Here is a 14,988-nt window from a genome sequence, read left to right as displayed (position 1 = left end):
AGAGATTTGGGGGACCTGGCTGGCTCAGTTGGTAGAGCATATGACTCTTGATCTCAGGGTTGTGAGTTCAGACCCCACTTTGGGTGTAGAACTCATTTAAAAAAAAAACAAAACAAAAAAAGGGGCTTAGTTGGTTAAACATCAGCCTTTGGCTCGGGTTGCGATCCTGGGGTCTTGGGATCGAGCCCTACATCAGGCTCTCACTCAGTGGGGAGTCTGTTTCTCCCCCTGCTTATACTCTCTCTCTCTCAAATAAAATCTTTAAAAACTAAACAAAGAGTATGAGAAATTAGCTGGGTAAGAGAGGAGAGGGAAGGAGTCTGTGAAGGTCTTGAAGCAGAATTTCACAGGAAGGCATCTCTAGTCCTTTTTACCCTCACTACAGGGAAGCATGGAGAACTATTCAGGAAAAAGTGATAGCACAGGACTTAAAAAACAACAACAACAACAACAACACCAAACCAACAAATTTAAAGAGCATGGAAAGGATAGCATCCTATGTGACTTAGGCAAAGGATTTTTAATTGTGTTTCTTTATAAGTCGCCTTCAAACTATATGTAATGTTCGCATAACCTCCTTTCTTTCAAAAAGAGTTAAAAACCATAGCTTGGCTTAGCCTAAATAATTATTAATGTCGAATAATTCAAAATCCATTAGCCAGGGGATCCCCGGGTGGCTCAGCGGTTTGGTGACTGCCTTCGGCCTGGGGTTTGATCCCGGAGTCCCGGGATCAAGTCCCACGTCGGGCTCCCTGCATAGAGCCTGCTTCTCCCTCTGCCTGTGTCTCTGCCTTTTTCTCTCTCTGTCTCTCATGAATGAATAAATAAAATCTTAAAAAAAAAAAAATCCATTAGCCAGAAAGCCAGAGTTCAAAATGTGATTTGAAAAATTCTGAGTGTGTTCTTGAAAGTGACAGAAATCTGGATAGGCCAGAGGCTAACTCATAAGGGAGGCATAGGGCAGGGCAGCTGGGTAACTTGGAAACTCCTGTGACTCACCAAGTTGTCTTCTCATCTGCTGGGTTCTTTAAAACAAAAGAGATCGAAAAACTACACAAACCTTGTGTGGTTCAATAAGAAATGTGTTTGGTCTTTGTCCCTGAAGAGCTTCTACAACCCTTGGAATTTGAGTGACAGAGGTGATAGGAGGATCTTTTGGTATTCCCAACAAAGCCCTTTCAATTCTGCCTGAACCTATGCTACAGAATGACTCTTGGTGGGTCCCTAGATGGCTTCTAAATGGGGGGGCTGGTGGCCAGAGCAACAAATCTTGGGGGTAGAGGGTTGGAATTTTCAGCCCCACCTGCTGACCTCCTGGGAGCGGGGGAGGAGCTGGATTGAGTTAATTACCAACAGGCAATGATTTAATCAGTTGTGCCTATGTAATGAAGTCTCTGTAGAAGCCCCTAAATGATGGGGGTTCTAAGAGCTTCCAGGCTGGTGCACACATAGGGGTGCTGGGAGGGTGGCACATCCGAAGACAGCATGGAGGCTCCACACCCCTCCCCCATACCCTGCACTGTGCGTCACTTCCATTTGACTCTTGTTGAGTTGTATCCTTTATAATAAATTGATAATAGTAACTAAAACACTCTTCTGAGTTCTATGAGCTGTTCTAGCAATTCTTGAACTTGAGGAGTGGGTGGTAGGAACCCTTGAGTTATAGCCAGTTTATAGTTGGGTGGAAGTACAAGTGGCAGCCTGGGACTTTGAGCTGGCATCTGCAGTGGGACAATCTCATGGGACTGAGCCCTTAACTTGTGGAGTCTGTGCTGAATCTGGGTAGGGTCAGAATTACAGGACACCCAGCTGGTGTCTGGAGAATCAAAGATTTGGTTGTTGAGGAAAAAAACTATATGTTTGGTTGTCAGAGAGTTCTGAATAATAAGAGCAGTTGACCTTGGAAATTGTATTTTGGGGCAGCCCGGTGGTGCAGCGGTTTAGCGCCGCCTGCAGCCCGGGGTGTGATCCTGGAGACCCGGGATCGAGTCCCACGTCGGGCTCCCTGCATGGAGCCTGCTTCTCTCTCTGCCTGTGTCTCTGCCTCTCTTTCGCTCTCTCTGAATAAATAAATAAATAAATCTTTAAAAAAAAAAAGAAATTGTATTTTGAACTTCACGCTAATGTCTTAAGTCTTGGGCGTATGATTTTGGCAAGCTTTCTTGTACTAGAGTTGTCCTCTGAAGTTTACCCTGAGAATCTAGTCTCCAAGGGCCATGTGGTAGTCACATCTGTCAACTGGGTTGTCAGTAGCATTTGTCAAGGACGTAACTGTAGCTCTTGCAGCTGCTTCTGTTTTGACCTCTGTTTCTATCACCCGAATTGTGGTTAACCATCACCGGGTGCTTCAGTTAGGTGAGCCAACTGGGGACTTGCTTTTGGAGCCGGAGAATGGGCAGAGAGAGGTTGCTCACCCACTTCTCTGGGGGCAGTGTAGCCCTCAGGAACTTGTTGAATGCCTGTTTTGCACCAGGTGTCTTGCTCTGCACTGGAGATGGGGAGGAATAGAATGTACTCAGGCTGAATTGTTCTTCGAGGAAACAATTCAGAGTGATTAGGACCTACAAGATGCCGCCTCCTCTCCTCACGCTGCTCTCCCAGCCCTTTGCGGCTGGAGCCACACAGCACTCCTTTTGGTTCCTTGGTTATGCTAACTGCTTTCATGCCTTGGCACCTTCATATGCACTGTGTCCTCTTTCTGGAAACTTCTCCCCACTCTTTGGTGGGCTACCTCCTACTCATCCATCAGGTACCAGTTTAATGTAACCTCTTCTAAGAAACCTCCAAGCATCCATTCTGGTTCCCCCCACCCCTCCACCTAACTGTGGTATCCTCTTAGCCCTTTTCCCAATTTATGATTATATATATATATATATATATATATATATATATATATATTTGCTTTCCTCTCCTCTGCCAAACAGTAAGTTCTCTGAAGGTATGTCCTGTAGTCTTCTCCAAGTTTGGCACTTACATGAATGAGTTGGATGGTTAGATGGGTGCTGACACCTATAGCTAAGAACAGTGTTTTCTGACAGAGGGAGGGGTGAGGTGCCACTCCAGGAAGGAGAGGTAGAGCAAGGCTTTGCAAGGGAGACAGCATTTGAGCTGTGCTCTGTGAAAAGGGGGATGGTTCTACTACCTGGGAAGCAGGGGAGGAGCATGCCAAACAAAGGGAACAACATGAAGGAGCTCTTGGGGGAGTTCTAGTGATTGGGGAACCAGAAAGTAATGGGAATGAGAATAACTGGGCTGGGAAGAGTCATGGCACAGCCTGAAGATAGCGAGCCTTCAAAGGCTGTGTGTGTGTGTGTGTGTGTGTGTGAGAGAGAGAGAGAGAGAGAGAGAGAGAGAGAAACATGGCCCTATTTACACTTGGGTATGTTCTTCTTAAGCCAGCCTCATATGCTATTATTTCTCTTTGAGATAACAGAAAGCAATTTCACTAAGTGCTGCCTTAAGTTTGCCTGCTGTTCACACAGGTTTTTCTGGACTCAGCTGGCAAATTCCATTTTGCAGGGAGCTTTCCCTGGCACAGCTCACTACCCAAGGAATTCCAAGAAGCACTTGAACTTTATTTCAGGGTCTTAGTTTCCTAGGAATGGGGCTGAGGCATTTGTCAATGCAGTGGGCTGGAAGGTGGCTCCTCTGCTGCCTTTGGGAAGAGAGAAATTAAATTGCTGTTGATTTGGAAATTTCTCTTTGTTCGGTCAACAAAAGATTTAAGTATGCTGTTCAATTCTGCGCGAGGTATTGTGCTAAGGTCCAGCTAAGGACCTTGCCTTTCCGGAGCTCCCAGTCTGGTAGGGAATTACTGCCATTCACAAATAAGTCCAGTGCAAGATTGTCAGTGGCCCCTCTGACGGGGTATAGAGAAGGTCACAAATTTGAGCAAAGAATGTGTCTAACACGGTGATCTATCTCTTTGCTGGACTATCCGAGGGGCCAAGAGAGAAGCCAAAGCTTTGGCATTAATGTATTTGCTTTTTTAAATATCTGCTGGGTTCTAGGCATTGTTCTAGTCCTAGGGTTCCAGGATGAAGCCCTGTACCCAGGAATGTCACATTCTAGTGATGGAGGCAAATGGTTAACAAAGAAGTATGTGTTGGGGCACCTGGCTGGGTCAGTCAGTAGAGCACGTTTTGATCTCAGGGTGGTGAGTTCAAGCCCCATATTGAGGGTAGAGTTTACTTAAACAAAAAGGAAGTATGTGTTATGTTGTATGTTGGGCGGTCAGAAGTGCTCGGAAGGAAAACAAGGCAGGTCAGGGGTGAGAGTGCCAAGCTATGGGAGGTGGGAGCTGGTTTAGATTGGGAAGCCAGGGAAGGCTTCTCTGTAATGGTGACATGCTACATTTGAGCACAGCCCAGGATGAAATTAGGGAGTAAGCATGTGGGTGTCTGGTATCTGGAGGAAGAATATTCCAGGGAAAAGAACCATAGTATAGAGAAGAACCACTGGAGGTGGGAATGTGTTTGGGGACAGCAAGGAGGCAAGAGTGGCTGGTGGGCAGTGAGTTTGCAAAGGTGGCCAGGGGCCAACTCTGAACTGTAAGGGAATTTTATTTTTAGACCATTGGAGGCTTTTAAGCAAAAGAGGGAAATCTGACGGGAAAGCTTTAAACAGATCTCTCTGGTAGCTCTGTGGAGAACAGAGATAGAGCGCAAGGGGCAAGGCGAGAGGACTGCTTAAGGGGAGGGGGTGCAGTAAGTTGGGGAGCCCTGACTTGGACCAGGTGCTGTAAGAGGAGAGAAGTGGGTGCCTCAGGTGTTGATGTCTGCTAACGGGATGTGAGAAGCGAGAGAACTAGAAGAGGCAGCAGTGCTACCAGTGGTTCCAGGGTGTTTGATCTGAAGTCAGTGGAAATTCCACCACTGCCACTTCCTCCTGTGTGTCGTCCTCTCTTTCGAAATAAAGAGCTAGATTAAGATATAACTCACTTACCACACTGTTCACCCATTTAAAGTGTATAATTCTCTGGTTCTTAGTGTATTCACTGAGCTGTGCAACTATCACCACCATCAATTTTAAAACATTTTCATCACCCCAAAAAATTGCCATTAGCAGCCACTCCACATTTGCTCCCAACTGCAGAGCATCAGGCAGCCACTGATCTGTGTTCTGTCTGGGTCTGGCTCTTTTAGGGTCTCAGGACCCCAGTTTGTTCATCTATAACTTCACAGGGCAATTGTGAGGTTTACAAGAGAACATGAAGACACACATGAGAGCATGCCTTACAGGCCACACAGACCAGCCCTGACCTTGATGAGTGCTTTGGGGTGGCTCATCCCCCCCCACCCCCCTGCTGCTCTTGGTCCATCCCCTTACTGAGGCAGCATGGGCAGTGGTGAACAGTGTAGGCACTGGACCCTCACCGCTGGATTATGAATTCTGAACTCACTATTTACTAGCTTTGTGATTATGGCAAAGTTTCTTAACCTCCCTGGGGCATTAGATTCCTCAACTGTCAGAAAGGGGTCATAGCAAGTAATTTCCAAGTTGCTGTGAGTCACTGCAAACAGTGCCTGGTATGTAGCAAGTATGCAGTGAGTGGTAATTGTTACAGTGTTGTTATCACTGAATCGATTAAGGAATCCTGCAGGCAAGTGGTGACTCCGGACTTCAAGGCTAGGAATGGACACTTCTGAATCCAGATGGTTGCGGAGGTAATGGAGAGAGAGAGTCCATGGACCTATTTTTAGTATAGTCCTCTTGCTGGATCTGTACTTTTGCAAAAGTCACTTCTTGCATCTAAGCCTCAAGTTGCTTAAAGTGGGGCTAAAAGACCTTTTTTTTTTTTTTGAAGATTTATTTATATATTTGAGAGAATGAGAGCGAGCACAAGTGGGGGAATGGAGAGGGAGAAGCAGACTCCCCACCGTGCAGGGAGCGTGATGAGGGACTCTATCCCCACACACTGGCCTGAGATCATGGCGTGAGCTGAAACCAAGAGTCAGATGCCCAGCCGACTGAGCCATCCAGGTACCTTGGTACAAGTCACTCTTACTTCACAGGGCTCTGGGGAGGATTTAGTGACCTCTTGAGCCACCTATTTGCCAGGCAGTGTTGGGAACACAACAAGAAGAAAACCTTGCCCTCCTAGAACTTTATGTGGAGACAGAATAATCATAAGCATAATAATCAAAATCAATAAAGTACACATGAAGGAGATAGAGTATATGTAAACCACCCAGTGGTGGTTGACCTGTGGCAAGCACTCGGTAAGTGGTAGCGATTGCAGTCACTCTGTGAAAGCACTCTGTAAAGCCAGCAGCGCAGCACAGAGGCAGGGCTCCAGGCGACAGACTGTGAGCATCTTGCCTTCATTTACGTCTCTGCGCAGTTACATTTCCTCCAACCTCCAAGACCCCTCTTGAATCGCCAGCTTGAATCAGTCTTTTTTTTTTTTTTTTTTTTTTTTTAAGATTTTCTTTATCCATTTGAGACAGAGATACTGAGAGAACATGAGCAGGGAGAGCAGCAGAGGGAGAAGGAAAAGCTGACTCCCTGCTGAGCAGGGAGCCCAACGTGGGGCTCCATCCTAGGACCTTAGATCATGAGCTTCACTGAAGGCAGACGCTTAACCATCTGAGCCATCCCGGTGCCCCGAAATCCATCTCTTACACTGTAGAGCTTTCTGCTTTTCAGCCAGCATTTGGTGACTGCCACTTTTGGTAGACACTGGGCTCACAAGCAGTAGGGGTGTGGTGAGGAGGGCGGATAGAGGGAGCCCAGAGGCCCGGCAGAGGAGAACCAGACTGAAGGAGCACTGCAGCCGTGGTTGTACTCTGCCAGGGGAGACCCTGAAGGCTTCTGAGCTGGATGATAAAGTTAAGCAGATCAACTGAGATTTCAAAGCATTCTTGGTTCCTTACTCCACCGTGAAAGTAAACATTTGCATCTTGGTGAAATGAGTAATCTGTATGTAAGCACAATCAAACCAGAGAGCAACAAGATGGAGATAGAAGTCAGGACCTAGGTAGGAGCAAAGACCCCAGGGCAGATAGTGCCTCAGGGTGAAGACCATATGCTACCAGACCAGCAAGAAATGTGGTGAAATGGAGCAGGGAGGTTTTGGAGCTGGATAAACCTGGGTTAGCACTTAGTACCCGCAGCAAGCTCTTGCACCTCAGTGAGAGGGTTAATAGCAAAACCCTGTGCTGTTTTTGGAGTCCATCAAATGCCCGCACTTACTAGGCACATAATAAGAGGCATATATTATTAAATATCAGTGGAATCTTAGTTAGCAGTAACGGGGCAGCATTATCAAGAGAGCTCTGTGTGTCAGCCAGAACTGTGTTCACATCCTGATATGTCCAGCACAAGTTGCTTAACCTTTCTAAGCCTCGAGTTGTCTGACTTCCTATAAAATGATTGAGTAATGTCTTCCTTGCTGGGTTGGGGTAAGGAATAAATATGATCATGAAAAGTTTCGAGGCTGTATAATAGATGTTCAGTTAAGTGCTATTTTTTTTTTAATCAAAATGCAGTGAGCAGTCAACCTGGGTGGCTCCAGCGGTTGGGCATCTGCCTTCGGCCCAGGGTGTGATCCTGGAGACCTGGGATCAAGTCCCACATTGGGCTCCCTGCATGGAGCCTGCTTTTCCCTCTGCCTGTGTCTCTCTCTGCCTCTCTGTGTGTCTCTCATGAAAAAATAAATAAAATCTTAAAAAAACACACACACACAATGCAGTGAGCTTTATTGAATAGTCTGATTATGGGGGATCCCTGAGTGGCTCCGCGGTTTCGCGCCTGCCTTTGGCCCAGGGTGGATCCTGGAGTCCCGGGATCGAGTCCCACGCCCGGCTCCCAACATGGAGCCTGCTTCTCCCTCTGCCTGTGTCTCTGCCTCTCTCTCTCTCTCTCTCTCTCTATCATAAATAAATAAAAATAAATCTTTAAAAAAAAGAATAGTCTAAGAATGATATGTTCTGATGACAGAAAATTCAAACGAGAGAAACATTTAAAGAAGTAATGACAAATCACTAGAAATTCCATTTTTTTAAAAGATTTTATTACCATAGATAGCTGATGGCCAATCTTTTAGGTAACTCCTCATACAAACTTTTAGTTTGATCTTCATAATATACATGGGTTCATAATACACACATGCCCAGTTTTTACTCAATAACATGTTCTGGACAAATGTCCAGTTAATAAATATAGAGTTATATGATCTTTTTAAAAAAGATTTTATTTATTTAGTTATGAGAGACACACACAGAGAGAGAGGCAGAGACACAGGCGGAGGGAGAAGCAGGCTCCACGCAGGGAGCCTGACGTGGGACTCGATCCCGGATCTTCAGGATCAGGCCCTGGGCCAAAGGCGGCGCTAAACTGCTGAGCCATCCGGGCTGCCCCTATATGATCATTTTTAATGGCTGCTTGGCAACTTACTTTATGGAATATTAGAATTTATTTAACACTATTGATAGTTACTGAAGTCATTTCCAGATTTTTATTATTTAATACAATACTGTATTAAGCAAACTTGTACATAGATCATTGTACTTGTGTATAGATTCACTTGTTTAATTTCCTCTCTTGGGGGGACACCTGGGTGGCTTAGTGGTTGAGGGTCTGCCTTTAAAATCTTTAAGAGAAAATTCCTCTCTGGGATAAATCTCTGTACATGAATTACTAGATCAGAGGCTTTTCTCATTGTAATCTGGTTACAAACTGCTAAACTGTCTCCCAAAATGACTATGTGAATTTGCACTCCCATCAACAGTGCAGAAATTGTGCTTGCCTTCCCGCATCCTTCCTTGCTAACCCTGGATTCCGCCAGTCTTTTTAATTTTTTGCCAGTTTGGTCTATTTAAAAATGGCATCTAGGGGCGCCTGGGTGGCTGAGTCGGTTAAGCATCCGACTCTTGGTTTCGGCTTGGGTCATGATCTTGTGGTTATGGGACTGAGCCCTGTGTCGGGCTCTGGGCTCAGTGAGGAGTTTGCTTGAGACTGCCCCTCCCCTTGCTCTCTCACTCTTTCTCTCTAAGATAAATAAATCTTTATTTTTTTAAAAGATTTATTTATTTATTCATGATAGAGAGGCAGAGGCACAGGCAGAGGGAGAAGCAGGCTCCATGCAGGGAGCCCGATGTGGGACTTGATCTCGGGTCTCCAGGATCACGCTCTGGGTTGAAGGCAGGCACCAAACCGCTGAGCCACCCAGGAATCCCAGATAAATAAATCTTTAAAAAAACAAAGAAAAATGGTATCTCACTCAGTCCTGTAGTTCCAGGATTACTGATGAGATTGACAATCTTTTCAAGTATTTATTTCCATTTGTCTTCCTTCTTTTGATTGCCTGCTTACGCCATTGTTATTTGACCATTTTCCTATTGCGGTGTTTTCTATTGACTTTTAAGAATTTTGTTTTTTAGGAATCTTAACTCTTTGTAGTATATGTGACAAATATTTCCCCCACTTCATTGTTTGCTTTAACTTGTGTATGGTATTTTGTTGCTACATACACACTTGTTTTTTTTTTTTAATATTTTATTTATTTATTCATGAGAGAGAGAGAGAGACAGAGACACAGGCAGAGGGAGAAGCAGGCTCCGTGCAGGAGCCTGATGTGGAACTCGATCCCAGGACTTCAGGATCATGCCCTAGGAGGAAGGCAGATACCCCATACCTACACACTTTTAATTGTATGTAGTCAAAATCTATCAATTTCACTTGATGGATTTTTTTTTTAATAGCATGTTTAGGGATCCCTGGGTGGCGCAGCGGTTTAGCGCCTGTCTTTGGCCCAGGGCGCGATCCTGGAGACCTGGGATCGAATCCCACATCGGGCTCCCGGTGCATGGAGCCTGCTTCTCCCTCTGCCTGTGTCTCTGCCTCTCTCTCTCTGTGTGTGTGACTATCATAAATAAATTAAAAAAAAAAATTAATAGCATGTTTAGAAATACTTCCAGTTCCAGGAATATAAAAATATTCACTTGTTTTTTTTCTTCCAATACTTTGTTTCTTTCATGACATATAAATCTTTGATCAAGGTGAAAATTTTCTCCAAATGACTACTCAGTGGTCCTGTGCTCTTCATTGACTTCCATCTTTTCTCCACCAGTTTGAAATGTTACCTTTATCATACACTACAGTTCCTTATACACTTGGTTCTATTTCTGTACTCCATTCAGTTTAATTGGTCTGTCTTCTTTTGTCAAAATTGGACTGTTTTAGTTGGCATAGCCACCTAATGCATTTTAATACCTGGTAGAACAAGTCCCAACTCATTAATCTTCTTCAAACTTTTTTTGGCAGTAAGGCAGAATGGTTAAATTCATAGAGTTTGGGTTCATTCAGCCAGTCTGAGCTTTAATGCCAGGTCAGCCACTCACTAGCTGTGTGATCTTGGGCAAGTTATTTTTTTCCCTCTCAACCTCTGCTTCCTCATCTGTGTAGTGTTGATAGTAATACCTTATGGTATTTTTGTGAAGGCGAGCTAAAATGATGCATAGCAAGTCCATGGAATAGGGTCTGGCACATGGAAAATAATCAGTAAATGTTAGTTTTTTTTGCTATGAGAAAGATGCATCTGTTTTTCCAGTTGAATTTTAGGATCACTGAGGTTTTTTTTTTTTTTTTTTTTTTTTTTTTTATTCATGAGAGACACATAGAGAGAGGCAGAGACACAGGTAGAGGGAGAAGTAGGCTCCACGCAGGGAGCCCTATGTGGGACTCGATCTGGGACCGCGAGATCACACCCTGAGCTGAAGGCAGATGCTCAACTGCTGAGTCTCCCAGGAGCCCCTTGGATCACTGGGTTCTTGACAGGGATATTTACTTGATAGGCTAATTTGGGGATAATTAATAACCAGGTTATAGGGCCTTCCAGTCTAAGGCAAGGTGTCTGTGATCTTTATTGGTTCAGATTATACTCCTTTGTAGAGTTAATGGTTTTCTCTGTATAAGATGTACACATTTTATGTTAGCTTTATTTCCAAATGGTGGAAGTTTTTGGTCACTGTTACGTTCTTGTGAATGGGACCTTTTATCCACCATTATTTTCAAATGGGATTATTAATAGTACATAAGAAAATTATTCATTTTTCAAAATTGAAATATAATTTACATATAACATTAGTTTTGGGTGTACCACATAATGTTTTGGTATTTGTACATAATGAGAAACAATCACAGCAATATCTAGTTAATATCTGACACCACACAGTTACACATTTTTTTCTTGTGATGAGAACTTTTATGGTCTACTTTCTTAGCAACTTTCATGTATACAGTGCAGTATTGTTAACTGTAGTCACCATGCTGTACATTGCATCCCAGGACTTGTTTTATTGTTTATCACCTTTACCCATTTTACCAACCTCTCAATCCCCACCTCTGGCAACCAACAGCCTTTTGTTCTGTATCTAGTTGTTCATTTCTAAATGCTTATTTTGCACCCAAAGTAGCTATAAGTGTGGAGTTAAGAAATAATTTCTTCCCTCCTTCGTGTCAGCTTTAGGACATTCTCTTGCTTCAGCTCTTGCACCTACCACATTGGTTTGCTATCACTTGCAATCCAGTCTATGTAATAGCAGAACTGTGTCTAATTGGGCCATTAGTCCTCAGGGCTCACCACAGAGCTTACCTCCCTATAGGAGCTTATCAATGATAATGAAAGGTGCTCGATGCTGTACTACTGTTTTCTTTCTTTCTTTCTTTCTTTCTTTCTTTTTTTTTTATGATAGTCACAGAGAGAGAGAGAGAGAGAGAGAGAGAGGCAGAGACATAGGCAGAGGGAGAAGCAGGCTCCATGCACCGGGAGCCCAACGTGGGATTCGATCCCGGGTCTCCAGGATCGCGCCCTGGGCCAAAGGCAGGCTCTAAACCGCTGCGCCACCCAGGGATCCCCAGTACTACTGTTTTCTTGCTCCTCTAGTCTCTCTTCTGGGACAGAGGGAGGGGCAGTATATTAGCCTACAATCCCTGACCTCATCTGGCTAACAGTCTAATTCAGAAGCAGACATTGAAGAAGTCATCATCAATGTCGAGAGTGGATTATATTTTTCCTCATTAGAGTTTGAAAGAAGTATTGGGTGCTATGGGAGTGTAAAAGACTCAATGAGTATAGGGCAGCAGGAAAAGTCTCGCTGAAGAAATAGTCAAGGAGGCATCTAGGATGACTATGTATCCCTCTCTTGTTCCTCCTCCACCGCAGACCAGCGTTAGGACCCAATCCTGCTTGAATGAATCCATTCAGCAACCTAAGAGGCCCCACTCTGTGTCAGGCCCTATGCTGTTGGGTCTGGATAAAATTAATCCAGCTTTATGCTTTTTAGTAGACATCACAAAATGTAAGAACCACTCAGTAGGGAGGTACTATGTCTGTGTTAGTTATCTACTACTGTGTAACAAATTACCTCAAAATTTAGTGCCTTGAAACAGTAAATATTATCTCATACAGTTTCTGTGAGCCAGGAATCCAGATGTACTGTATTTGGGTGTTTCTGGCTCTAGATATTTAATGAGGTTGCAGTCAAGATGTTGGCTAGGGCTGAAGTCATTTGAAAGCTTGTCTCGTGCTATTGCCATGTGGACCTCTCCATTGGGCTGCTTGAGTGTCCTCATGACATGGTGACTGGTTTCCCCGGAGTGTGATCTAAGAGAACAAGCTGGAAGCTGCAATGTCTTTTAGGACCTAGCCTCAGAAGCCCCACACAGTTATTTCTAAAATATCCTTTTGGGTCCACAGTTCAGCCCTCTTTCAAATGGGAACTAAAAAGGATGTGAATAATCAGGAATGGGAATCACTGGGGGCCATTTTGGAGGCTGTCTACCAGTGCCTTCCGAGTTTGGGTTTAAGTCGTGACTGCAGGGCAACTAATTGTGGGATCTTGGGAAAGTTCCTTTACTCTCCTGGCCCTGCCATTTTACTTACTCACCTTGCATGGCAGTTGTGATATAGCTAAGCCTTTAGTGAAAGCCATTTATCTAAGCCTTTTAACTTCACACACAGATATTAGCGATCCTTAAAGAAGGGGAGGTAGAAAAGCCATTTGGGCCAGGGTATAAACTGTTTCATTATAAAACATTGAAAAGGAAGAAATAACATCAATCATCACATTAGCACCACCACTCTTAGAATTTTGGTGTTAAAATGCATTTTAAAGTTTCTTTTCCAAAAAAAAAAAAAAAAAAAGTTTCTTTTCCTTCTTTGCAGAGAAAGATGAAATGGATTAAATTGAGACCAGAAAGATTTATAGTAGGAAGGAGTACATCTCTCTGGCATTAAGAGAGATTAAAAATCGGGATGGGCTTCTTAGCGAGGTCTTGAAATCTCCATCTGAAAATCTTAAAGAATCTGGCAGGGGGCTGATATTTTCCGTGATTTTGGTAAAAACTAGGTCAGGTCATCCTTTGAGGCCATTTTATAGGGGGTCCTACAAATCTTCTTAAATGAAATGGAAGAATTATTATTAAAAGATGTCTTACACTGTTGAGCATTAAACTTTTTATTTTTTCAACACACTCATATGAGTAGCACATACTCATTCTAGATTTGGAAAATACAGACAAGTATAAAGAAGTGAAAAACGTAACATCTGCCACCATAATCTAAACGCTCTGTTTTGTGGTTAAATGAAAAAAAGATTTGTTTTTCAATTAAAAAAAAAAAGTAATACTTTGTAGGAAAAAAAAAAAAAAACTAAAAAACTGACCTCACTCTTACAACACAGAAGTAACCATTATTAACATTTTGGTAGGGCAAAATGAAATTTGAATATCCTTTTTAGTCTCATGGGAGACTAAAAAACAAGAGTGAATGGAAGGTAAGCTGAGTTAGAGCCACCCATCATGTGGGCCAATTCTGTGCCCAAAGACAATAGGAAGGTCATGAAGTCTCTATTCCTGAGCATCTTTACAATTTGCTTAGATATATTTGGGTGAAATCTTGCCTCATTCTTTCTCAATTCTGCTCAGGCACGTTCCAAAAAACTGTTCAGGGCCCGTCAATGGGAAATTAATCCTCAGGCATTTTGTCCAATAAAGTAATTATTGAGTAAGGTTGTTCATTCAACAGATTGAGTGCCTGCCATGTGCCAAGACTGTGCCAGATGTTGGGGGTGTGTGTGATGATGAACCCAAGATGCTAACAAGAGCACAGACACTAAACCAAAAATCATACAAAGAAATGAAATGTGGTAGGGACAAGAGAGATAGGCATTTATTGATCATCTGCCAGTTTTGGAATTTAGTAAATGTGATCTCATTTAATCGTCTGGAACCTGGGAGAGGGAAGTTGAATCTCAACTTCATTTGACAATGAGGATAGAATTATTGGGAGAGCACATCTGTTGGCGTGGCAAACTCAATATATTCCAGAGCTTAGTTTGCTGAAGTATAAAAATGAGGCATTTTTTATACTTCAGACTAAACCTTCTCTGAGGCAAAGAGAGCCAGCATTTAGTGAGTCTGCTGTGTGGTAGGCACTTTATAAAGATCCTCCTTAATCCCAACTCCACGCTTTGAGTTTATATATCCTGTGGTCCAAATGATGGCACTGAGTCAAAGAGAGGTTTCAGAACTTGACCAAGGCCAGTCAGCTCAAGAGTGACGGCAAGAAGATTGAAACCGAGGACTGATGAAGTCAAAAGCCCCTGGCAATCCGTTAGCTCACAGTAAGGTTCAGGAGGTGTATGTGTCCTTTTGGGAATTCCTGGGCCTACTAGTGGTGTGTTACTCAAATTCCTGAATGTGTGCTTTGCTCATAACTGTGCAGTTTGAAAACAGTGACTCATCCCCAAACAGAGCAGGGTTGAATACAGTCCTGTTTATCTTATACTGCCCTGTGGCACCTGTGTTGACTTCAAAGATCACTTGTAATAAAAGCACTGTGATAAAAACAAAAACACATGCCAAAAAAAAATGTATGGGTTTGTTTTTTTGGTGTTTCTGTCAACAGAATAAACTTGAGTCTTATTTACTTAAAATCACAGCTACTTAATGTTTAATGACTAAAATCAATTTTTCAACATATTA

This window comes from Vulpes vulpes, chromosome 14 (assembly GCF_048418805.1).
Source record: "Vulpes vulpes isolate BD-2025 chromosome 14, VulVul3, whole genome shotgun sequence".
In the NCBI taxonomy this organism is placed as follows: Eukaryota; Metazoa; Chordata; class Mammalia; order Carnivora; family Canidae; genus Vulpes; species Vulpes vulpes.
This window is presented reverse-complemented; position numbering follows the sequence as displayed.